Below are 27,915 nucleotides of genomic sequence, written 5' to 3' on the forward strand. Positions count from 1 at the left end.
AAGAATAGGATTTGGGTTGTCAAGGTGAGCCCAGGGTACAGAAATCTCATGGTGACAGTGTACACTGACACAGAATGTGCATTTGGAACTTCAAACAGGCTGCTTTTAACTTAGAGGTAGGGCCACTCTTTCACTGAGTGTCTAATGCTTTCCAGGACCCCAAGCAATATTCAACATTTATCTTGGGTTAAATCTAGAGTCTTTGAAATTCAATAAAAGGATTGTCTCTTAGAGAATCAAGCCAGTAAATAGTACTATGGAAACTGGAATGCATGAAGAGAAAAGTGTGCCTTTGGGTGCTGGCAAAGCATCAAGAGCCTAGATGAAATCTTTAAGTAAACAAAAGTAGAGCAATGAACTACAGCAAATTAATAGATAAAAGTGTTGTAAGTGGAAGGGATTTACCAGAATCCCCTTTTAAACTAGGCCACAGAGCCATCTTAACAAGCTATAAATACTTGTAGAATGTAAATAACTGTTATAATAAAAGAAAAGCTGGCATAGCCAGACCAATTTCAAGGGAAGTAAATGAAAATGGGCAAGAAACAACTGGTATTGGGAGCTCTCAATGGGTGAAGCTGAAAGTATGAGGTTACATGGAAAAGAAAGAAAAGCGCCATGTTTGATCAGTGAAGAAAATATTTTTCTTTATAAATATTCTGATTTTAAAAAGTACAAATACATGCTCATTATAACAAATGAAACAATAAAAGAGGAATAAAAACAAGATAAAAACATCTCCAGCTGACCCCCAGCTCCTCCACTTCCACACTTCTGGGAGTAATAGATTAACGATGACTTTTACAAACAAGCAAGTCTTCAAATGAGAAGTTAGAGTTTTGTTCAGATTAAAATGTTTAAGACAAAATGTTAATTATCTTCTAAATACAGGGTATGCTGTAATCTATATTCAGCAATAGTTGTCAGTACATAAGTGAATCAGTCCATTTGTTCCTTTAGGAATCAACCCCAGAAAATATTAAAATGGTCACATAAATGGAAAACCCAGCAAAAAAAATAGGGTTTGTGTGGCAATGTTTTTACAGAACCAAGATATAACCACGTTTTTCTGCAACCAAGATATATCTACATTTTTCTGCAAGTTTTTTCACTTTGCAATGGATTGTGGGCAGCCCTTTAGTTGCGTAGGCAAAGATTTATTTCATCCATGATGAACACTCAAATTGTTCCCAATGTTGCCATTATAAGCAGTGAGGCAAAAAAACAAACAAACAACAGCATCATATTGGGTTGGCCAAAAGGTTGTTCAGTTTTTTCCATAGGATGGCTCTAGTAGCACTTAGTTGTCTTTAACTTCATTCTAAACAATTTTGTTAGATTGTATGTGACAGCTGTCATATCAGGGTGTGTTTAAAAAAAGATTTATCAAAATTGATGAATGTTTGCGTAGCCATTTTAATATTGAAGATGGAAGAAAAAAAGCAACATTTTCAGCATATTATACTTTATTATTTCAAGAAAGGTAAAAACACAACTGAAAACACAAAAAAAGATTTGTGCAGTGTATGGAGAAGGCGCTGTGACCGATTGAATGTGTCAAAAGTGGTTTGTGAAGTTTTGTGCTGGAGATTGCTCGCTGGACGATGCTCTACGTTCTGGTAGACCAATTGAAGTTGATAGGGATCATATTGAGACATTAATTGAGAACAATCAATGTTATACCATGGAGGAGATAGCCAACATACTCAAAATATCCAAATCAAGCACTGAAAATCATTTGCATCAGCTTGGTTATGTTAGTTGCTTTGATGTTTGGGTTCCACATAAACAGAAGAAAAAAAAAAACCTTCTTGACCGTATTTATGCAAGCGATTCTCTACTTAAAGAAAACGTTCCATTTTTAAAACAAATTGTGATGGGCAATGTAAAGCGGATACTGTACAATAATGTGGAATGGAAGAGATCATTGGGCAAGTGAAATAAACCACTACCAACCACACCAAAGGCCGGTCTTCATCCAAAGAAGGTGATGTTGTGTATATGGTGGGATTGGAGGGGAGTCCTCTATTATGAGCTCCTTCCAGAAAACCAAATGATTAATTCCAACAAGTACTGCTCCCAATTAGACCAACTGAAAGCAGCACTCCATGAAAAGCATCCAGAATTAGTCAACAGAAAACACATAATCTTCCATCAGGATAACACAAGACCACATATTTTTTGATGACCAGGCAAAAACTGTTACAGCCTGGCTGGGAAGTTCTGATTCATCCGCCCTATTCACCAGACATTGAAACTTCGGATTGCCATTTATTTCGGTCTTTATAAAATTTGCTTAATGGAAAAAATTTCAATTCCCTGGAAGACTGTAAAATGCACCTGGAACAGTTCTTTGCTCAAAAAGATAAAGAGTTTGGGGAAGATGGAATTATGAAGTTGCCTGAAAAATGGCAGAAGGTAGTGGAACAAAAGGGTGAATATGTTGTTCAATAAAGTTCTTGGTGAAAATGAAAAATGTGTCTTTTATTTTTACTTACAAACCGAAGGCACTTTTTGGCCAACCCAATACATATATTTTTATATGTGGTACTATCATTTTGGTAGAGCCAAAGGGCTTATAAAATTTTAATTATAATAGATATTACCAGACTATTTTGAAGAAAAGTTTCAGTTAACACCCTCCCACTAGTAATATGGCTAAGAAAGTTTCAGTTTTCTCACATTATTAGACCTGAATGTTACAGTTATTTTACTATTGTTTAAACTTGCATTTTCTTCTGAACTCTGGTTGACACCTTTGAAATTAATTTTTTCAGTCTTCGAATTGTCTCTCCTGTGAATTGCCTGTCCATCTCTTTTACCAACTGACTCTTTCCTTTTTAGTTGTTTTGTGTCAATTTGTAGGATGCCTTTATATATTCTGGAACTTAGGTCATCTCCTAATTTATTCAGGTTTTATTTTATAGTTTATTTCATATAGGCAACTTACTTATGTTACGAATTTTGTCACTAGGTATTTATAGTTTTGTCATATTTAGAATTTTTTTTGTCTTTTTAATTAAGAAGTAGAGCACATCTATAGCAAAGTGCAAGAAAATATAAATGTACACTTCAATGAAGCAATACCCAGCACACATCTAAGTAACCATTTTTAGCACTTTTAGATCAGAAAATAGGCTATCACTAGCACCCAAGATGTTCTCTGCTGTGCCACCTCCAAATTGCTATCCCTCCTTCTCCCAAAAGGTCACCCCTTTCTTAACTTTGAATATTTTGCTTTTTTTTTTAATCGAACCATATACACAAAGAATAATACAATGTCTATTCTGTTGTGTCTGACTATGTGGGGGCAGCATTATGTATTTCAGATTCATAGTATGTATATTTAGATACTTTATTGTCACTGTGCTGTATATCCATTCTATTGTGAATGGACATAAAGATTGTTTTCAGTTTGGGATTATTACATATGCAGTTATTGTGATTTTCATCTGCATTTACCTAATGATTAGTGGTGTTGAACATTTTTTTGTGTGCTTATTAGCCATTCGTGTCTTCTTTGGACAAATATCAACTCTTTTGCCCATTTTTGAATAAGGTTGTTTGTTTTTTGTTGCTGTTGAATTTTAGGACTTCTCTATATATTGGATATTAATCTCTTATCAGAGAAATGATTGGCAAATATTTTCTCGCTTTTCATAGTTCAGCTTTTTACTCTGTTGATAGTGTTCTTTGATGTACAAATGTTTGTAAGTTTTATGATGTTCAATTTGTTTAATTTTGCTTTTATTGCCTTGTCTTTTGTGTCAGATCAAAAAAATCATTGCCAAATCCAATGTTGTGAAGTTTTGCCCTGCGGTATCTTCTAAGAGTTTTATTGTTTCTGATCTTACATTTAGGTATTTGATCCATTTTGAGTCAGCTTTTGCATATGTGTTAGGTAAGGGTCCAAATTCATTCTTTTGCGTGTGGATATCCAATTTTGAATGATCTTAGGAGCCTTGTTGAAACTAATTTAACCATATATGTAAAGCTTTATTTCTGGGCTCTCTATTCTATTCCATAGGTCTATAGGTCTGTATTTATGCCAGCACCACACTATTTTGATTATCTTTGTAGGAAGTTTGTAACTTTGTAGTAAGTTTTGAAATCTGAAAGTATGAATCCTCTAACTTTGTTCTTTTTCAAAATTGTTTTGGCAATTTGGGGTCCCTTGAAATTCCATATGAATTTTAGATGGATTTTTCTATTTCTGCAAAAAGAGTTGTTAAAATTTTGATTGGGATTGCATTGAATCTGTAGATCTTTTTGATAAGTATTGACATCTTAATAATATTAAATCTTCCAGTCTATGAACATGGGTTGTCTTTCCATTTATTTATGTCTTTAATTTCTTTCAGTAATGCTTTATAGTGTTCATTGTGTCTTTCGCCTCCTTGGCTAATTACTCAGTTTTAATTTTTTTGATGCTATTGTAAGTAGAATTGTTTTCTTAATTTCCTCTTCAGATTGTTCATTGTTAGTGTATAGAAATGCAGCTGACTTTTGTGTGTTGACTTTGTATTCCACTACTTTGATAAATTTGTTTTATTAGCTCAAACAAAATTTTTGGAGTCTTTAGGGACTCTTGTATATAAGATCATATCATCTGTGAACAGAGATCATTTGACTTCTTTATTTTTAATTTGGATGCATTTAATTTATTTTTTCTTGCTCAGTTGCTGTTTAGGATATCCAGTACTGTGTTAAATAAAAGTGGTGAAAGCAAGCATCCTTGCCTTGTTCCTGATTTTAGAAGAAAAGCTTTCAGTATTTTACTGTTGAGTATAATGTTCACTGTGGATTTTTCATGCATAGCTTTTATTATGTTGGGGTAATTTTCTTCTATTTCTTTCTTGTCTTTATATCATGAAAAGTTGTTGAATTGTGTCAAATGCTTCTTTCTGCATCAAATGAGATAATCATGTATTTTTTTCTCTTCATCCTGATAATGTGATGTACTAAATTGATCAATTTGCATATGTTGAACGTTCCTTGCTTTCCAGGAATAAATCCCACATGGTCATGGTGAATAATCCTTTACGCTGTTGAATTTAGTTTGCAAGTATTTTGTTAAGAATTTTTGCTATTTTTTAGATACCTTCAGTGTTCTTATGGGGAACAGATCCAATTTCCTGGCTTCTCAGTTTCTTGACTTTATTTCCAAAGACTTTCTCCTTCAGTCTCCTTCAATAAGTCACTGACACCTTCAATCACACATATCTGCCTGGGCCCCAACCTTGTCCTTCTCTATTCTTCCCTGTCTGTGAATGGGCACATTAAGTTTGAGGTATTAGTGAAGAATTAAAATGGGAATCTAACATATACAGTTAGATTTGAGTCTGGAATTCAGAAAAGTTGTATGGATTGGAGATATAAACTTTAGAGGCATGACCTTAATTAAGATGTCATGGGGATAGACTATAGAGTGAGAATAGGAGAGGGCCTAGGATTGAACAATGACTAGCTTCAATATTTAACGACCAGAAGATAACCAAGAGACAGGGAAAAAAGTAGCCATAGAGGTAAAAGGAGATACTATTGTCATGGTAGTCAACAGAATACAGTGCTCTGGAAAGAGGCAATTTAATGATGTCCTAAGCAGTCAAGATTGGAAAATAAGCAGGAGTTTGAATGTTACTGAGGATATTTGAGTCCATGTTAAAAACTATTTTAGTGACATAGAGGAATAGAAACCACATTAAAGAAGGTAAATAAGAAGAGAGGAAATTTAAAAATAAAAAAATATATCAGCTACTTTACTGAAAGCCAGAGAAGGAAGCTTGTTTATTTAATTATGTTTTTATGGGTACAGTTAGACCACAATTTCTGATGTGTTTATCATTTACATTTCTTTCAAACAATACCAGGTCTCTGTCTCCTCTTCTGATCCACCTCTACCACCACCAGCAATACTACCCTCTCCTACCACCACCACTACCTTCTGGTCCCAAGTTACCACCTTTTTTACAAAGAATATAGCAATAGCATCTTATTGATGTTTCCTTATCCATTCCTCTCCTCTAGCAATAGATTCTTCACACAAAGCCAATGATCTTTCATAAACATAAATCATATCATCTCAAAGCTTAAAACACTTTGATGGCTTCCCGTTGCTCTTAGCATAAAGACTAAAATTCCTTATCTAATTTACAACACCCCCTGTGATGTGTTCCTGCTTTCTTTTCTAACCTCATTTCATGATATTTCCCTACTTCTAACTTTAAGTGACACTAGGTTTATTTCAGTTCCCTGAACATGTCAAGCTTGTTCACCAGACTCTAGTTTCATGAGAGATGGATTTAGGCCTGTCTTGCTCAGAAAATTTTCTCAGGATCTAGCAGATTTCTTATATGTACAAGGTGTGCAATAAAGATTTCTTGAATGAAGAAATGATACTTCTTGTGCTTAAATAAAACATGGGGGGGGGAGACATGAGGGGAAAGAAAGGAGGAGAAAAAAAGCAGAGAAGAGAAAGAAAAAGTGGGGTAGAAAAAAAAAGAAGTGAAAGGAAATGAGCAATAATTACCTTTTGTTCTAAATAAAATCCAAAATCTTTAAGGTATCTGTGGCTTACAAACCTCTTAATGGTTTACCTCTTAACTAAGTTTGAAGTTCTCTTCTGACCATTTGTCCATCCTCACTCCAAGACATTTTTGCACCTATAGGCCTGAAAAACTACATGCATGAATTCCATATGGATAATCTGCATTATTTGCTATATTCTCTCTGACCACTAGGCCTTTGAATTGCTGTTCCTTATGCTTCTATTACTCATTCCTACCTACCCAAAGCCCAAATCATTTTTTTAAACTGTTTCCTACTAAATTTTGTGTCTCAGCTTAGATCTTGCTACTTTCTGAAGTCTTTCCTTATACTAGTGTAGATTAGCATTATAGCAATAAATAGATTTAAAAATAACACTGCTCTTGGGGCACTGTGTCAGTTCATAAAATCATAAATGCTATTATTGTTGTGGTTGTTTTTGTTTTTATATAATACTCAGAGACATGAGGGGGAATATGTTTTATTTCCTCCTAGAATTTATTACTAAGCTCTGATTTTTAGAGTTGAATTTTAATAGCCTTATAATAACCAAATTGCTACTAGTTTTAAGCCAAATCTAACTCATAATTAAAAGTATACAAGCAGTATTTCTGTTGATGGAATTAATAAAATTGATGTTAAAGTTGATTTATTATTATTATCATTTGGTAATGGTGGCTGATAGTTGTTACACCAGATATTTGTGATTGATTGGGAGTTTGCAATGATTGACAAGCCCCCTAGTGGTACACACGTCCTGGTACTCAGAAACAGAGAGAGGTACTGGCGTGTTCCTTTGAAATCACACAAATGCAGGAGGGAGGTGGTTACATAGACAGTGATGGCTTGATTACAGAGTGAGTACTTTATCCTTGAATCCATGCTTTTCTTCACTTGAGGGGACGCCTTCAAAGCAAAACCCCTTTTAGTGACTTTGACAAGAGATACCCTCTTAGGAACAATGATACATGCCTGGTTTTCTTCTGAGGCAATCAGTCTTATTTTCTTTAAGAAGGCAAGGCCTGAAACAAACAAAAACCTGACAAAATTTTAGTTATATTATAAACAGGGTAAATTGGCAAAAATGCTATAATCATTCTCCTGTATATCTGACACCATTAAAGTAGCACTTCATTTAAAATCTGGTATCAGGATTTACATGGTGAAGGGCAAAGACCTATTCAATTGAATTCAAGTAAATAATACCTTAGATAGTCACATTTCCAGGTTAGAGCTGTTTCTATAAGTATCATAGTTTTATATCAATTTCAAAATATTGAATTGACTTCATCCTGCATATATCTTATAACCCACTTTTCAAAGGGGAGGAAATCAGTAATTCATTCATCAGATATATACTGCATGTTTACTATGTGGTACATATGTGCTGTACACATATAATATGTATACTGTGTATTTTAGTAGCTGAGGATATAGCAGTAAACAAAAGCATCTCCACCATTCTTCAGTTCTAGTCTAATATGAGTGGAGAAATTAATAAACTAATGTACAAATAAATCATATAATATGTCAGAGTCTTGAGTGCTCTGAAAAAAATAAGTAGGATGGGTGGGGGGAGTGGAAGTGCAAGGAGTAGGGGAGAGTTGCTGTTTGAGAAAGAACGTAAGGGTGGCTTCTGAGAAGGTAGATGAGACCTGAAGGTGGTAAGAAGGTTGCTATCAGATATCTGGAGGAAGAGCATTTCCAAGGGCACAGAAGAGCAAGTGCAAAGACCCACGTATGAGGCTATACTTAATGTGTTTGGGAAATGGGGAGGAAGCCAGTGTGCCTGGAGCTGCTTAATTGTTTTAGGAGATATGGTCAGTGAGATAGAAGGAGTCTAATTTTATAGGGCCTGTAAGCAACTAGCATTTACTCTAATGAAATTGTGTATCCTTGTGAGGGCTTTGAAAGAAAAGGAGTGTCAAGAGAACAACTGGTTATATGAGTCTGGGTTTTGAGAGACAGGTCCAGGCTAGAGCTAAAATTTGGGTGTATAGTTGCTTTGAAAATCATGATAAAATGTCCTAGTGAGGAAAAGAAAATCACTGGACAAAATATCAAGAAAATATTTAGTGGAGTAGTGGTGGTGGTGGTGGGTGAATGGATTCAATAAGAGGAAGAAGAAAATATATAAGGATAGCAAATATAGACGGTTTTTTTGAGGAGTAACGTTATAAAGAGAAACAGAAAAACGGGGTGATAGCTGGAAGGGAATGTGAAATCAAAAGGGACTTTTAAGGTGTGAAGGTCTATAGCATATTTTTCAAGTCAAATGGAATGTCCCAGTAGAGAAGGTAAAAATGAAGGTATTGAAGAGATAAGGGTTACATGCTGGAGAAATGCCCTGAATGGGCAGTAAACTGAGGGGTTTGCCTTGAGAACAATAATAGAACCTCCATAATAATAAAAGCAAATACAAGCAGATATATGGGGAGATGAGGTGGTGAGAACATGTGGATGTAGGCTTTTGATTGCCTCTATTGTCTCAGTGGAATCGGACCCAAAGGCATCAACTAAGAATGAGGGTGAAGGAAAATTGTGTAAGTTGGGGGAGATCAGAAAGTGACTGGACTAGGGGATTGTGATATAATTGCTATTTTCATCAAAGACTCACTTAAGGTTAGTGACATGGATGTTTTTGTTTTTCTCCAGCATATTTAGTTTATGTGGATCCAGGTTCTGAGTAGATGAAAAGGGGATTTAGCCAAGGTTATGGGTATAGCTAGCCAGGTGAGATGAAAGGAGAGGACAATGTGATTGAAAAGATGTGTCAAGTAATGATTATAATGTAGATAATGAAATCTAAACTAAATGAAAAGTATGGACATGGTAGAAACAGTGAAAAGTTCACAGGGCTAGTAGTTATAGGATTGCCAGAGATGGGATACTAGGGAAATGGAGGTCAAAAGTGGGCTAACTGAAATCAAGAAAAAGGAGTGGCATTTATTGATAATGACCAACTCTAAAGTATGACTGTGAGAATAGTTGAATGGGATAGGGTGAAGGACAAGGACAAGGAAAAAAATGGATGTCAGGGAACAGAGAGGCGAACAATTGGAAGGATTATTTATGTGGCTATTGAAGTCATCATGAATGATCACATAAGTAATGGTGGAAAGAATGAATAGGGTAGGAAACTCTTTAAGAAATGAATAGAGTGATCTAGGGCTTGGTAGATGAGAAAAATAAAAAATTGGTTTAGTATTCTGATAATAAGACTTTCGATGGAGAGTGGCCTGGAATGAGCGGCTTCTGAAAGAGAAGAGAAGACACCTGGTTGGAGTGTTTGGGATAGAAAAGAGCCAGTCTCGGTTTATGAAGGATGTGGGAGAAAAAACAGCCACCACTTATGAGGGCTGCCAAATAAGCAGTGACCTTGGGGGAAAGATGTAATTCAACTAAAGTAATAAAACAAAGGCAGAGGGTCAAAATTAAAGGTAGGAGATTTTGTTGATGACTGACAGTGAGTCAGTTACAAAATACCCAATGATTTGTTAACTTCACAAAAGATGTTTTGTGGTTTGGCCTCCAAGGTTTTATTTTTAAAACCACATACACAAATCAGTTATCATATGTGTTCACAGATTTGGAGGTAGAGACACAAGTGATGCCAAGTTTTCATAACTAGTCTGAATATAAAACACACAGAACCTTGGCTTGGTTCCGGTTATAGAAATCACTATTGTAAACATCTTTTTGAATTTAATTTCATTTTTCAGAAGAGGGGTCCTAAGCAGGCATAAAAGCAACAATTTATCAAACAGCCTGAAGGGTAAGATGTGAAAAACGATGATGAAAAACAACCACCTGGACAGGACAAGAAATGAAACTAAGAGGATTTTGAAGAGTTTCTACCCAATTTCCCTAAGTTCCAGGAAGTTTTCTTAGGAGAAATGGTGATGCTTGAAAAACACATCATTCCTAGGATAGTAGAGACTTCTGGTCAGCATATGTGACTTTAGGGAGAAATAAATAATTCACATTTTAGAAAAAATAATTAACTAAAGGTGAGTCTTTAATAAAGTCATAAAGTAAGCAGGAAATGGACATATGTCTTGTCTTCACAAACTCTTTCAGGACTCAGTGAATAGTAAATGGAGGTAACAACATAATTTTAGGGGGGCTTGTTTCCACTGTTTGTCCAGACTTAGATTAGTGTGTGAAATAGTTACTTTATTGTATATGATGTGTGCCAGTGTATTTTATAATATTTCCTTAGTAAAGGCAGTGAATGTCTCATGTTTGCCTTTATATCCCCCACATTCTGGAAACAGAGTGGATATTCAAATATTGAATCAACTTGAAAAACATGAATAGTTCTAATTTTCCAAATTTTGCATTTTTCACAACATGAGTGAGTACCAATATCAGGGATAGTTTCAGAGGGTAAAAAGAATAAAAAAATAAAGATTAAGTAAAAATATTCAAAGATTATATAATTGAAAGTTGTTAAGAGAGTAAATATTAAATGCCATCAACACCAAAAAAAAAAAAAGAGAGATAATTCTGTGAGGGGATTGTGGTTATTGTTTCACAATATACACGTGTATCAAATCACCATGTTGTATACCTTAAACATACAGATATGTTAATAATATCTCAATAAGATGGAGAAAAGAAAAAAATACTTAAAAGAGTTAAGTAAAAATAAAGAAAAATGAATATAGAAATATTTGTGATTAGCGTTTGTAACTCATTGTCATTTCTCTTTCTTCTTAGTGTTGCTTGATAGTAGTTATGTGAAAAAATTTCAACTCTGGGGAGTAGACAGTTGACTTTTTCGAATGTATGATGAGCGCACTCATGACTTTTCCATAAAGAAAATGTCAACTTTTAAATGTATATAAAAACTTGCTTTCTCATTGTCTTGTACAAACATCACTTTCAAACAAAAACAGCCCTGTCAACCAAGAAGCAGTTCAAAACATATTGCATTTTTACTGAGTTCTCTCTTGAAATTACCAAAAAGGGGGAGATGGAGAGTATATTCTTAACACTTAGAAAAAACTTCTAATACATGTCCTTTCATCATATTTCTTACTTTAAAACATCTCCCACAAAGAAGTTGCTCTCCTAAATGTCTCTTCTTTCTGATCTACCTCAAACTCTCCCTTCACCTTTGCTTATGTTAATCTTATATTTTTTCCTCCATTTCCTTTATTCTACCCCCTGATCTGCTACAGTCTTCATTTACATAGAAGGACCCAGAAGGCTGTTAGCAAGACAAAATATTCTTTAACTGAAGTGGGAAGGAAACTGGGCTGTGAAAACTCAAGCTTTAATATCTTACTCTTGGCCAAATAAATTGTAGTGGAGGCTTGAGAGAAGGGGGTGAGAAAAAGAAATTTTTTACTCGATCTTTAAGATTTTCAACTGAAAATCTTGTAAGATGTATTTACATTAAGTCAAAGGATTTTGCTTGATCTTTGTTTTAGTTTAAATTGGAATAGAAATAAAAACTCAAGGCTTTCATTCAGTATATGGATTAATTCCTTATCCAGACATTCTTTTGCTCCAGCTCACTAAGATCCCTAGATCTTAGGGATTTTCTCAGTAGTATCCCCATGGAAGAGAGAAGAATACTCAACGAGATGCTTCCAACACAGAGCTCTGTAGAAAGTTGAGGAAAAAAGGAACTACTATTTTGCAGAAAGTCCTTAAAGTGAAACAGACCACAAAGTCTCTAATTACCAAGAGCATACCCAAGGCAAGCAGGCAGCCTTCTGTTTACCTCAAGACTAGGAAGGAGACCTGCTGGCTTTCCCTCAAAGATAACAAATGGTATTTATTGCTGTGTGAAAGAATCTTGCCAGATTAAGTGTATTTGCAATAAAAAAGGTTCACATTGGCATTTTTTAAACCCTTGAAGAAAATGAGTTTGTTTTAAGAAGCAGCTTTGGACGTCAAGCTAACTATGTGCTGTTCCTTTCCTTTCTTCAATACAAAATGAAAATAGTAGTACTTAGCTTACCCAGCCTCTTGAATTTGTTGTGAGCCTCACATAAGATGATCCTTCTGATGGCATTAGAAGAAATGAGCTATAGATTTCCATTTACATTCTACAGATGTAAAGTATTGCTCTGTACCTCCTGACTATTATCATTATTGTTATTAGGCTAGTTTATAAAACTTGCTTTATTGAAATACAGTTAATAGGAGGGTTTGACTACTGGACCCTCATGGAGCATTTTAGAAAATAATTGAATATTAAATAATCATTTAAAAATCACTTAGATGCAGCTTAGCTTTGAGGCTTCTAGGCTGCAGTGCACATTTAATACATATAATAAGTTTTCTTGATATTTGCATGTGTGATAAAAGAGGGAAACTTCTATGAAAAATGAAAAAAAACCTAATGAGATGCACATAATACCAAAAGAAAAAAGGAAGGAAAAGAATAATCAAAACAAGTGCTTCCAGATAGCAGAGTATCTTAATAATGTAAATAAGAGCAAAATGCAAGCTGAGAGATCACCAAAATAAAGAATAAATCTAGACTGATAAATGACCTTTCATATTGACTTAGAAAACAAAGAAAACCATTTTAATGTAAATATAACATTTATGATATGTACAAAAATTTTGTTTCTAGGTAGGAGATTCACTTGGTAAGCCAATAAGTGTTGGTATTGGTCGATATCACCAATAACTGTTCTATGTCAGGCCTTGGCAGTTGGAAGAGACTTCCGAAATATCTAGTTTTTTCCTGGGGTAGAGGCTACTACTGAGATTCAGACTAAGAAAATTCTTTATTGTGTTTGGAAATGCTTGGCATCCCTGTTCTCAGGGAAACAAACGTGAGGCATCTCTCCTAGTCATTTTGACAAAATCGCCAAAATATCTTTACAGACTTCCAGTACACCATAGCTGGTGGTAAATCCCACTCCATCTTCCCAGGAGCTGCTTCATTTTGCACCTCAGGAATCACAGAGTCCCAAGGAAGTTAATTGATCCTCCAAAAGCCACAGAGAGGCAGACCTGGGAAGTGACTTTTCCATCTCGGTGCTTTTCCATCTTGGTGCTTTTCCACTACCTCAAGCTGCCTCCTCTCCAAGTCCCCTAAAGTGCAACTGGAACAGCTCTGGAAGACTGCACAACAAACTTCTAACCCAGGTTGCTTTTTTACAGTGGGAATGAAGAGACAGCAGTGAAAAGAATTTACCTTTTCTCCATATGCCTGTGACTTTTTTGAAGAATTCACAAGAAGTATGCATTAGATTTGTGATTTTTAAAATAAATAAATTCTATTTGGTGTCTCTTTTTTTCTATTTCTAAGATAATTGGAGAGAACATTTTGTAATACTCTGTGGAGTATTTCTTTCCATTTTTATACGTTGAAAGAAATGACACATAATGCTCTTCTGGAGGTGTTATTTTTCTACATGATTACCACTTCTCCTCTCTCTGTTCCTGTTAAATATTAAGAATTCTGAATAGAATTCTCCTTCCATTTGATTTTCCCATTGTTTTTCTCCTCTTATCTCACTATGCAATGTTGATGAAGTATTCCACATTTCATGTATTGGTGCCCATGCACTGAAAAATAGCAAAATCATGGCAGGATAAAATATGTTGGACCATTGAAAACACAAAGGACAAAATAAAAATCACACATTTACAAATGTGTTTTTTCAAGAAAGGCAGAAAGCAAACTAAATTAAGTCATTTCTAATACTGACAAGTAAGATACCCATTTGAGAATCAATAGCATCACTTACCGATGTAAGATCACTAGTTTGTTTTACCAAATTAAGACCTCTTAAGTGGTGAGCAGACTACATTCTTTGGGGCATTATTCATTTCTTCACATATTTTCTTCACCAAAGCCTTTCATCCTGTATAAATTCAGAAGGAAATTAAGTTGAAATAAAAAGAAACTCAAGGTACTATCAAGACCTATACTCCGGAATTAGGCCAACTTCTCTCTCCTTATTCCCCCATGTCCACACTTGCTGGGATTTAGCCTCTCCTTTGAATTTATTGTTGTCATAGAAACATGTGTTCTTAGTTGACCTTTTGTCTTTCAAGGGGAAAGATAAACATACCACCCACTTTGGGGCCCCAACTAGAGGCTATTCCCAGAGAAATGCACCTTCCCAGCTGCAGAGTCTGACATGCCCAGGAGAGCAGCCATCTCCCAGCCTCGTTGCCAGCAATAGGCAGAGAATGGATGCCAGCTGTACTGCAGCTGGAGCTTCGTGAACCCTTTCCTATTAGGCCACATCCTGTCTGTCTTTTAGGAGTGAAGGAATGCTTCAGGTCAAATAAAGAACAGTCTTCTGCAATATAACCCCTAGGATTAATCATTTGAAAATAAGAGCAGGCAGGCCACCTAAGGTAAAGGCTAAGTAATAAAATATCTCCAATTGGACATAATGGAAATATACTGCATGTTATAGATTAGAATGCTTAAAGGGAGGAAAATTCTAATGTTTATAAGTCCTGCATACTATAAATGAATTTTAGATATGGAAGACATTTGGGGTATTGAAGCTTAGAATCTGGACCCACATCATAGCAGTGACCAGTGACACATCTAGTGTGTATCCTGGGTCATAGTGTAGAGTTTTTAAAAAGTGCCACTTCTGGGGATATGCCACTGAGTGCCTTTGTGTAATGAAGTTAGCTGCACAAGTACTGTATAAGGGAGCCCTGCTGGTATGTCTATCTGTATACTTAGCATTTTGACTTAGATGTTTCAGAAACATCTCAGACTCAACAGAGAACTCTTGGTTTCTTCCACAAACCTGATTTTCCTCCATACCCATCCCCATTTCAGTAAATGGAAGGCAAATGCATACAGTTGTTTAAGTCAAAATTGTGGTTGTTCTAGAGCCTTCCCTTTCCCCTTGGGAGCTCCCACCCCATTCGCCACATTTAAACGGTCTGAAAGTCCACCAATCTCACCTCCAAAGTGCTTCTGGAATATACCTTCTTCCAGTAGCCTCTCGTTAATCTCCTTTCTCCCATACATTCCACTAGCATGTTTCATTCTCCCCTCAGCAACCAAAGTGTTCTTTTATAAAACCAACCAGTCTAGGTCACTTTTTCCTACTAACACCCTAAAGTGTCTTCCACATTTTCTTGGAGTTAAATTTGGCTCTTTATCATGACCTAAAAGGCTGTGCATGTTCTGAACTCTGCTTAGCTCTCTACCCTCCTCACACCATTATCTACCTTACTCATTGCACTTCATACTCTTCCCTCAAAAATACCAATCCATTTCATGCTCAGAGATTTACATATGCTGATCCTCTGCCTGAACTATTCATTCCCTAGAACTTTCACATGACACCCAACTTCACTTCACTCAGCACTGTGCTCTAGCAGCATCTTTTCAGAAAGGCCTTCCCTTGGCAACACTCTTTATAATGAAGATAATAAACTAAATTAATTAAAACACTTAAAGAAATAAAACCGTTTCCTTGTTATTATTACATCACCCAGTGTATTTTCTCTATACCACTTATTGCATTCCAAGTTTACCTTTTTGTTTCCCTGTTCATTGACTATCTTACCCTACTAGAAGGTAGGGACCTCAACTGTACCTAAAACATTGCTTGGCAACATGGTGTGAGCTTTATATAAATATACACATACCCATACCTATTTTTATAAATGGAAATTATTCCTAACATTGTGCAATAACTAATTTCTCCTATCTATCCTCAGTGACACCTTAGTTCACTTTCTTTTTTAACTCTTTTATTTTAGTCTTCTTACTTCTTCTATAATTGAAGAGAAGCACAACTGAGACTTACTGCAAAGGAAAAAAGTGGGTTAATCTGTAACTAGTTTTGTGTTACTCCTAGGTGGTAATCTGGGACCCTAGATCACCATTCCCCAAAGAATCCTTGCCAGGAAAGCACTTTGATTTGTTGCTTTAAAGGAGATTTAGAAACATCTCTCCCTGCCAGGTTTGGCATGGAAGAGTGAATAAACATGCTTGAACTCACTACATGCTTCAGGGCATATGTGTATAGTTTAATATAACACATTCTGAAAACTTCTTTCTCCGGGAATACAGACACACGACCATGCAAACAGAAGACACCCGTTATTGAGTCTAATTAGCTCCTGGGTGGTCTGGCACTAGAATCCTCACGTTGACAGCTTAGTGTATTCTTCATAATGTCTTGAACCCAAAGAAATTAAAGATTCACTCATTATATTATTTTATACATTGTTAGCATTAAAAAGTATAACTTCAGTTATAATTATCACAGATGATTTTATTATAAAAGCAATAAATACATATTTATGCCCATGCTTTTAATTCTTCTATAGCCATTGACAATAAGTTTTCCACAGTTGTATCTTGGTCTTTATTATTATTATCATTTTGTATCCAATAATGTCTTTATCTCCCAAATTATAACATGTATTTTTTCTCTTTTTCTCATAATTTTAGTGAGCTCTCATAAACTCTTTACATATGTAGCTTATTTGTTCATTCTCTCCTCTCTATATCACAATATAGATTAGGTGATTCAAAGAGACTTTGATATAGCTCATTTAGAAATCAAACAGATGTCAGTATGATTCCCTCCATCACATCTCCTCCTAAGGCAGTCTCTGACTTTTTCTATAGAATTCCATTTCTGCATAACCTGATGGTTTAGAAACTTTAATTCTCCAAATTCTTAGAAGTTCCAACGTGAAGTGTCAAAGAATATGATATGGTGAGGAGGGGGAAAGGGGCAGAGAGCAGGGCTGTGACATCACCCTTGTTTCCATCTGCCAGAGAAGATCCTCTTTATCTCTTTTAAATATTAGACTTCTAAATAGTATTTATTTTGAAGAAGTTATTTCTACTCCAAAAAAAATTGAAAATTATTGTTTGACTCAATGATTTGTGTAGCACGAGACAAGCACCAGGTTGAGGTAGGCTTAGTATACCTGATGCTACTCGAGGAACTTGGGTCTACAAGACACTGAACTGTTCACACTTCCCAGACACCTGGAAATGTGACCCTCAGACCTCAGGCTTGTGGGAGAACCCCAGGTCCTCCCATGTGTGTGCCTGGGAACTCTCTTGTTTCTGAAAATAATTAGACCATCTTGAAAGTGGACCATGTTCCTCAGTATTTGATTACAGTTGAATGAAACAATAGCCTACATCTTGATCCATTATATTTTCTACTTCCTTTTCTTTGCTTTTGATTATAATGTTCCTTAAGCCTAGCATCCCTCAGTAGGAATCCTTACCTTCTTCACTCCAGGCATTTCCCTATCAAAAATCTTACTCATGGGGGCTTCCCTGGTGGCGCAGTGGTTGAGAGTCCACCTGCCAATGCAGGGGACACGGGTTCGTGCCCCAGTCCGGGAAGATCCCACATGCCACGGAGCGGCTAGGCCCGTGAGCCATGGCCGCTGAGCCTGTGCATCTGGAGCCTGTGCTCCGCAACAGGAGAGACCACAACAGTGAGAGGCCCACGTACCGCAAAACAAAAAAATCTTACTCATTCTTCTAGACTTAATTAAAAACCTATCTCATCTGTGAAGCCCCCCATGATTCCATCAGTCAGAAATGATTGTTACTTCTTCTGTACTGAACAGCCTGTACTTCATCATAGGACTTACATCATCCTGCCCCAGTTTATGGTTGTTTTATGCTGCTTGCCCCTGAGAGTCGACCTGTGTCTTACATTTCAGTATTCACCTCTTCCCCACCTGCTCACCCCAGGACATAATGTAGTTCCCTGTGCACGCAGTAAATGTTCAATAGGAGATTACAGTTCTGGATTAGTTAGAAAGGTAGATGACCAGTCAAGCTTCTTCATTTTAGATATCATAAGCCAACCCAGGCCACTGTAAAGAGAAAAGGAATTTTTAAAAGAATATTTAGAAGTTGTGCTTAGAGACTACACTATCAGGAACAATCTCTAAAGTGAACCAAAGAGAACTGTTTCCATACAGACCTCTATGCAACCACCACTGTGCACCGGCACAGCTATTGTACTGTGGAAACCATGAATGCTACTACTTGGGCAGGCTGACAGAATCACAACCATTGGCTGCTTTGGAACTTGACGCATCTTTATTTGCTGCCCTGCTCTTGCCTGCATGGATTTCTCATTAGTCCTGTTTCTTTGCATTAAATATCTTTGAGTTGAAGTGTTAGAATCTGGGGAGATTGTGTCTGAGAAAATGAGTTTTCACTTCTCCTGGAGGCCATCTCTGCCCCTACCAAGACTCACCAGGTAGAGAAGTTACCTAAAAGAGAAAAAGGTTTTAGAGGCCAAATGTCAAAAATGAACTTGAGGGGCTTCCCTGGTGGCTCAGTGGTTGAGAGTCTGCCTGCCAATGCAGCAGGCACGGGTTCGAGCCCTGGTCTGGGAAGATCCCACATGCCGCGGAGCAACTGGGCCCGTGAGCCACAATTACTGAGCCTGCGCGTCTGGAACCTGTGCTCCGCAACAAGAGAGGCCGCGATAGTGAGACGCCCGCGCACCGCAATGAAGTGTGGCCCCCACTTGCCACACTAGAGAAAGCCCTCACACAGAAACGAAGACCCAACACAGCAAGAGAGAGAGAGAGAGAGAGAGAGGGAGAGAGGGAGAGAGGGAGAGAGGGAGAGAGAGAGAGAGAGAGAAAGAAAGAAAGGAAGAAAAGAAAAGAAAGAAAGAAAGAACTTGATTACAGGTGTCATTTTTAATTCAACATTTCACAATTTATATTTATTGTAATCTGCAACTCTTCATTTTCTCATCTCTGAAAGAAAATCCTTAATCTTTTTTTCCTTACTGTATATGATTTGTTTACTTTCAGTGCTGTCACAATTTATATTTATTGAAATGTCCAAATCTTCACTTTCTCAACTCTGAAAGAAAATCCTTAATTTCTTTTTGCCTTGTCAGTGATTTGTTTACTTTCAGTGCCTCTACGTATAAGATTTAGTTAAAATTCACTCCCAAATCCAATGCTTTTTTTGTATAAAATAAAATGCCCCATGCTGAACTTATTGTATGTATACGTCTTCAGCCACATCTGTAGAATGTCTTTTTCCACCAAAATTGCTCACGTCAATTGACTAAAACAATACTTGGTATCTAGGCTATGTGCATCATCTTGCTCTTACAACAGCTCCCTTTCCTTCACTCATTTTCCAGCTAAAACTCTTAATCCATCTGCTACTTTTCCTGAAATCATTGATATATACTGATATCCTTTTACCAGGACCCAGCTGGGCCTTCATCCACTGTTGCATTACTGAAAATGAGGAACAGAAGTCTTTATTCTTGATCTGCTATGTGGAAGAAGTCCTAATCCTTTTGTAATTGTACGGTCTCCAAAATAAATCCATGTTTTCCCATCATCTGAAACTTATATAAAAGCTTCTTTGGAAGCTTACATAAAATATTCTGTAGGCCACAAATAAGACATAATAATCAAGGCTCCTAAATGACCCATTACTAACAGCTCCTCTCATTGCTTTACTAAGTTGAGTGCATTCATATAACATATATTCTCTTTAAAAATCTTGTATGTATTGAAATTTAATTTATTTGAACCAGCCTTTATTGAGATAAAATATGAATCAGACTGTTCTAGGTTATGGGAATAGAAACTATATAAGTAAGACAAAGCCTCTACTTTCAAGCGGTTATGGACTAACAGGAGAGAGAGATGGTGAACAAAAATGGCGGTATTTTGTGAAAAGTACAAGAAGTAGGTTTAAGATATTTACAATGATAATATAGTGGTGGGGGGGATGGATTTTTGTCTGGGGACAGAGGTCACATTTTTTTGAGTAGATGATGTTTAGCTAGGTTTTGAAAGATACATAGGAACGTTTCAGAGTTGAAAAGAGAAAGAGACGACCAGTCTGAGCAGAGGGAATAGCATGCACAAAAGTTCAAGAACTTGAAGCAGCATTAAGTAGAGAATTTTAAGCAGTTAATTAACAAGCTAGATGTGGCTGGACAAGTATATAGGAACAAAAACATGCAGGTTCTTATACGCCTACTGAAGACATTTAGCAATAATTTAGCTTTAATGCTGCAGGTGATGGGAAGATGTTGAGGGAATTTTGAACAAGAAAATGACATGATTAGAGATATTCCTCTTGGCAGCATGTGGAGGAAAGGATGGAAGAGAGTGAGATTGGAAGTAAGAAGCCTAATTTAATAGGAAGCTATTGTAGCAGTACACACAAGATGGTTATAAGCTTAGCGACTAATGAAGGGTAGCTGTTGACTTGATTCCCTTATTTCTTGCTTGGGAGACTATCTGTCTAACCAAGCCAGGAAATCAGAAACAAGAGCTCAGTGATGAGTGGAGAAAACATAACTTCTAGTGAGATATTTTAGTGCAAATACCTAGTAGGCAATAGTTTCTATGGTCAGACACTTTGCAGAGAAGCCTAAGTAGAGATATAAAGTTGAAAGGTACCAGCATGTAGGTTTGGGAATTAGGTTCCCTAAGGAAGAAGATAGAGACTGAGAAGAGATATATAGTCAGAAACAGAAATTTAAATAGCAGGGAAAAATGTTTCCAGCAAATGAATCCTATATGTAGGAAGAGAACCAAAAGAAAATGTCAGAGAAACAAAGGGCATAGAGTTTCTACAAAGAAGGAATAATTAAATAATAAAATGTCATAGTGAGACCAAGTTCTTTGGATTTGATATTCAAATCATTTATTCTCTGTCAGTGAGGCTTCCATAATATTGTATGAGTGGAAGAAGCAAGTGTAAACTTTTATGTTATTTTATTTTTTTGAAAAGCTAGCTAGAAAGCAATATACTGTATTGGAGAAATTTCTCAAAGATAGAGATTAAGCATATATCTGAGCTGAAAGGAAGGATTCTGTAGAAAATAAGAGTTTGAAGGGAAAACAGATAAACCAAAGTTTAGAGATGAGATGAAGAGTACAAATGGAGTTTTTTAGCCTCAACATAGATATGTGGAACCTTCTTTATGGAGACTTGAGAGAAGGAAAAAAAAGATTCTTGGGGATGGAGATGCTATTGTCATTAGAATGGTAGAATGCTGAGTCATTTGGTCCCTGATGGTCTCACATTTTTGTGGTAGGAGAATAATTTAAATTAATAGAGTGAGCCATTCAGGGACTGGATGGGGCTTTTGGAGGTGGTACAGATTTGAAATAGCTGCTGGAGAAAATGTAAGAGGAGGTGTATCAAAGTGGAGTAGAGCAAGTGTTCTTGCCATATTCATTATAAATTTTTCTATCTTTATTTCTTATGTCATTTTCCATCTCAGAAGTATAATTAAATAACTCAATAGTCTCTTATTTGTCATTTTCTTTCTTAATTGTATTCTTTCTTCTTTTTCCTCTCTCCTCTTCCAAACTGCCTCAAACTTCTAGTATTTCCTCTTCAAAATTCCTATTTGCAGCTGACAATTGACATTTGGGCCAAAGGGGAACATTCAGGCTTGAGAACAGCCAGATTACCGTTTTACCCTTCCTGTTTTGTTCTTACAGCATTTTTTTCTTCTACTACTACATCTGCATGGTTTGTGCCTACATTGCTCATTCAGTAATCTCCTTTTTCCTTTTTTTCTGGAATTTTGAAATGCTGTTTTAAAGCCTGTCATAGTCCAATCTACTTCTGTCCTCATGTTTAGGAGCCATGATGGACTTTTAGTGGCTTAAAAACAAAGACTTGAAGGAGTTATACATGCAGGTATCTGACAGCTATGTCCTCAGTCTGGCTTCCTTCGTTGTGGAGAAATGGCATACAGAGGTTTCAACCTCATTTCTGCATATCATACCACCAAGAGAAAGACCTTGTTTTCCAGTCAAATAATAGTTCTGAACTTCAATAAGATTGGACCAATCTGAACAGATCACTTTGGTCTAGAATCTAGGCTTCAGACTGTTTGGCCTAAACCTGGGTTTACTGCATGTGTTACTGAGGTGAAGGGGATAAGATTGCACTGATTGGTTCATATCAATTAGGAGGCACTAGGATTTGAGGGTGGGGGTCAATTCCACCTTAACCAAATGAATCCTACATAATAGGGATGGAATGGGATGGAATGGATGCCAGGGAGTCAATAAAATGCTTACTACTCTAGGTTCAGTAGTGCTCATCTTCAATCTGTCTCCAGAGAAAAATCCCCCCATGCAGGCTCATTTCACATGTATGAGACCTATGTAGCTGCACACAATTACCATTTATTACACAGAGTATACAACACATAGTATATTATGTACAGGGTACATAGAAATAATGATCAAATTTTTGGTCTTTCTCCCCAAGTCTAAATTGTAAGAGAAGGGAGATATATTCCTTTTTCTATCCCTAGGACTGAGTGCAATGAATGGTAATGAAACAGAGGTTATCTTCCCAAGGATACAAAGTGCTAGCACCTGCCTTGCCATGATAGACAATTCTTTTGTTTTCTTTCCTCATCTTGCAGAGATGAAACTCAACATCAACTAACATTAAAGAAGCTACATTTGTCATTCAACATATGGTCTTGTGCAATTCACTTTTTTTTTTTAAGATAGATGGAAATGGTAATGGTAATAATCTCTGTACCTTGCTGGCATGTACTGAATCCTGGACCACTCTGTTTTTGTTTGTTTATTGTTGCTTGCTCAATTGCTTTTTAATGCTGTTTGCTAAAGAATAAAATAGCAATGTTTTAAAAATTAATTGTACATTTTAAATATTTACATTTACCAAATTAAAACTTTATAGCACATAGACATTATAATAATGGGGTATATAACCTCATTTGGATTTATCCAAATGTTAAATTCAAGGTTCTCAATTGTGAGAATGAGGCAAAACGTTCCTACTAATTCCTGCATGATAGTCTCTGCCTACGCCATGATTGCAGGTAACAGAATTACAGGGCCTTTACGTGCAATTGTATTGGCTGTGTGCTGCACACCATAGGAGGTGTCAATCACATCATAGTCTCTGTGAATGGTGCTTCCTGTAGTTGTACAGCGTGGTATGTGATAACTACAAGTCAATATCTACATTATTTTAATCCATTAACTTAAGTGTTTTTCTCTCAATCTTTTTAAAGGGTCTAGAGCCATTTTAGAAAATGAATAATAAAATAATTGCATAAGTAGGAGCTTAGAACTCCTTAAAGGAATAGCATAAATATCATCATTACATATCATAAATAAAATATGCTTATATCCCTTTAAATTACCAACAACTGTCTTTAAAAACTGTTTCTTAAATTCATATGCTCTGTCAAATGAGAAGTTTGACAGATTTCAGAACCTCCTAGCCTTGTATCTGAACTCTTTTTTATATGAACCCAAGCATCTAGTACAGAGTCCCAAAATAGGCCCTTAGTGTTTTTAGTATGCATGAATGAATCACTAAGGTAACTGGCATGAGTAACATGAGCTATGATTCCATTTATAGCAGGATAGTTATTAGCTGTTTGTTATGTATGCTTTCCGTTTCTTATTTATCTGAAAAGGGAACTATAGCCATTTACTCAGGTGTCTATACATTGGAGTAAATATACTATTCAGATATTTCAAAGACCATTGGACATTTGGTATGAGTGGATGTGATACCTGGAAACTTGAATCATCATTGTGACCTCTCTCATCAAAAGGGTGACCTATAGGCCAGATAATAAATGGGGAGTCTTGATATAGTCTAGCTTTCAATAGGACCACTGAGTTCATTTTCCTGGTCATTGAATGCATAACGGGGATTGCCATACTTGGCAACTGGGGTGATCCCACTTGGGGCCTCAAGCCTGGGGAATAAGTGCTATGACCTTCAAGGATGCAGTGGTGATGGTTCTCATCATATATTCATTTAGTATGCTACTCTGGTCCCTGTGCAAACTGGACAGATCTTGGAGAATGACTGTAGTCTACACAAAGCCCCAATCAGAGCTGCCGTGCTGAACATGGTATGCTTGCATGAGGCGACTAATAACGTCTCAGGTGTATGGTATGTGGCCAATTATTTGGCAACTGCATTCTTTTGTATCCAGTTCATAATAAACAACATACCCTGTACACTTTCATGGGAGACAAATAATAATATTTATTTACAGTTTTGCCCCAGAAATATGTTAACTCTAGTAACCTCTGTCATGATGTAGTCCAAAGAGACACAGACCATGTGCGAGAAGTACCCGACAGAACATCACATTGATTCATCACATTGATGGCATTTTACAGTTCAATCAGAATGAGCAAGGGTTTATTAAGATTCTGGAGGCTTTGGTAAGACACATGCACTTCAGAGGCAGTAAGATAATCCCTATGAAGGTTCAAGGACATGACACTTCAGTGAATTTTAAAAGGGCCTGTGGTAGGAGTATGCTGATATAACCCCTACAAAGTAAAAGATAAACTCCTGAATCTTGGCCCCTTATTACAGAGAAGGAAGTATCATGCTTGGAGGGGTTGTTGGGTTCTAGAGGCAACAGATTTTACATGTAAGTCTACTTCTCTGGCTGATATACCAGGTGACACAAAAGGCTGCCAGCTCTGAGTAGAGCCAAAAGCAGTAAAGGGCTCTGCAGAAAATTTAGGCTGCAAACAGCCCTGCCAGTTGGGCCAAATGATCCATCCCCGTTGTGTCTGACGAGTAAGTGGTTAAAAAGGTGCAGTGCGGTGTTAACGACAAGCCCCGGAGGGAGAATCCTAACACAGGCCCCTCGGGTTCTGGACCATGGCCATGCTACCAGCAGAGGAGAATTATACTCCTTTTGAGAAACAGCTTCTTGTAACTTACTGAGCCTTGGAAGATGGAGAATAATTTCCGCCGGGTACCAAATAACCATGTCTCTGAAACTGCTCATTCTAAGCTGTGTTCCATCAGACCAGTCAAGCATAATGTCAGAAGCACCCAGGACAGTCCATCATAAGAAGAAAATGTAATCGAGTTTGAGGAAGATCAAGGGCCTGAATAAGATGCATGGCCCATATCCACATATCACCCACCAGAGTTGCTCCTGTGACCTTCCTTCAGTTTTCATTTTCCTGTGGCCACATGAGGATTTTGCACATCCGGATCAAAGAGAAGGAAAAAGCCTACGTTTGGTATATGGAGGTATCAGCATGATGCATGGGTACAAAACACTAATGAACAGGGGCAGCATTACAGGCATACTGGAAGGAGAGGAGTAGAGGATCAGAGACATGGATGTCTGCAGTGGAGACATGTGAATGAACATAAGGAAATGGGGCTGGTGTGAAGATTTTTGTTATTGCATAGTATTAATAATATCCACAAGAAAACATTCACCCTGGAGAGGCACTGAAAACTGAGTAGATAAAATGATTCAATGGGCTTCCATTTAGTAAGGCTACAGACATCTCTGGATGTCCAACCCGGCAGCCACAGAAACCATTGCTGAGATCTTAGTGTGGCACTGTTCCTCAAGGAAAGCAACTGACCACTGATGGCAAGTCATCTACTTTGGACCCCCTTCATTCTAGAAGAGCCAGTGTTTATCTTCACTGGCCCATTCTAGAAGGGCCAGTGTTTATATTTGTGGATTCTACAAATAAAATACACAGGGATGTATACATATTGGAGATATTGGTTTGTTCTTTCTCTCTGCAGAGTCTCAAACGGCATGCCTATTCAGCAGCTTACATACTGCAGATCTACAAACAGGGACTCTCACATACAATAGCGTTCGACTAAGGGACCCACTTCACAGCAAAGTGGGTGCAGGAATGACCATGGGACTCACATAGTATGAATTGCATCACATACCAGACTGTGTAGAAGCAGCTGTCCTGACAGAGCATTGGGATGGATGACTAATGGCACAGTCTAATCCTTGGAGCAAGTGGAAATGGTACTAATTTTTCTGATTTTTCAGAAGAGTTGAAAAGAATCCATTAATTCAAGGAACGTCAGAGATACTTATTCCAACCTCATGATTTCCCCTGGCTTCTTGATGTCTCTCAAAATACTGGATAAAATATTAAGGTACCACCCCACAGGCATGAATTGAAACCCCAATAAATACATAGTCTTTTAGCTACACAAAAAATCCTTTAGATTTTAGTCTTCCTGTAGAAAATAATGCCAGATGAGTCTAATTGTGAAATTTTGTGCTGACTTTCTGTGGGTAAAAAAAAAAAAAAAAAGAATAAAAGTCAGATTTAGGAAATTAAATTCATGAGCTAAATCCTCCTTTAATTTCCCTTCAAATAAAACCCTTCATGTAGTTTTGTACAAAGCATAATCTTGAATATATTCACTAAAAACTGACTCTAAAGTTAAAAATTTTTCAACCCCTTAAACAAAATATATTTAGTTCTCTAAACTTAGAATTTATTAAATTTCCTTATCTTTTCCATTTATTTTATTTTATTTTAATTTATTAAAATGGATGGCAGGAGCCAGAAGACATGAATATGGTTTCTATTTATTTTGAGTTATTAATAAAAAAAAATGTAGACCTGGCTTAGGAAATTAATGTTGCTTTTCAAATTATTGATCATTCGAACTCATAAATCTGAAACATTCAGAGTGTATTTCTCACGCAACATTAGAGAGTTAATCCTGATATTTAAAATTCAGTTGACTATGATTTTTTTTCCTTTACACCCAAGGTCTTCTGTATACTGAATTTCAGAATTGTATTGTATTGTATTGAATTTACAGAAATTCTGTAACTGAATTTCAGCTTGTTACTCTGAATTTATTATTAGGGATCCTTTCTAGTTCAAAAAGAGATAACTGATTAGCTTCTGAACCGTAAATAGACAATTTGTTACTTCATTGTTATTCCCTTAATGTTAACTGGTGGCCTTTTTTTTACCTCTCAACTAGATTTTACAGCATCCTAGCTGTCAGTTGGCTTTCTCCCTCAGGCCACTCAATATATAACCGCTTAAGCGAACAATTCTGTCACATTTCCTGCACTTGACCCTTTAGCCAAACTGAAATATTGTACTTGCTGTACCCTTTTACCTGGGCCCCTGCCCCTTAGGTGTGGGAAGCCCTAGTTATTAATCTTTAGAAATCTTTCTCCTCCTTTCACATCTTGCTCCAAAGAAGCATGCATTCAGAAAAGGAAAACTCAACTGTAACCAGGGGACTTGGATCTTCACCCCAGTTCTGTCACTAATGATCTATACACATTTGGGCTAGTTTTCACCTCTCTCAGACTCAGTTTTCTCATGTGTAGACTGAGAATATGTGAACTAGATCAGTGATCCTCAGAGTGTGGTCCCTGGACCAGCAGCATCAGCATCACCTGGGAACTTAGAAATGCAAATTCTCGGTGCACACCTGAGCTTTAATAAATCAAGAATTCTGAAGATGGGACCAAGCAATCTGTGTTTTAACAGAGATTCTAGGTAATTCTAATTCCTGCTAAGGTTTGAGAACAACTAGGCTAGATGATCTTCAAGGTCCCTCATATATATAAAATATCT

Source organism: Lagenorhynchus albirostris, chromosome 11 (assembly GCF_949774975.1).
Source record: "Lagenorhynchus albirostris chromosome 11, mLagAlb1.1, whole genome shotgun sequence".
Classification (NCBI taxonomy): Eukaryota; Metazoa; Chordata; class Mammalia; order Artiodactyla; family Delphinidae; genus Lagenorhynchus; species Lagenorhynchus albirostris.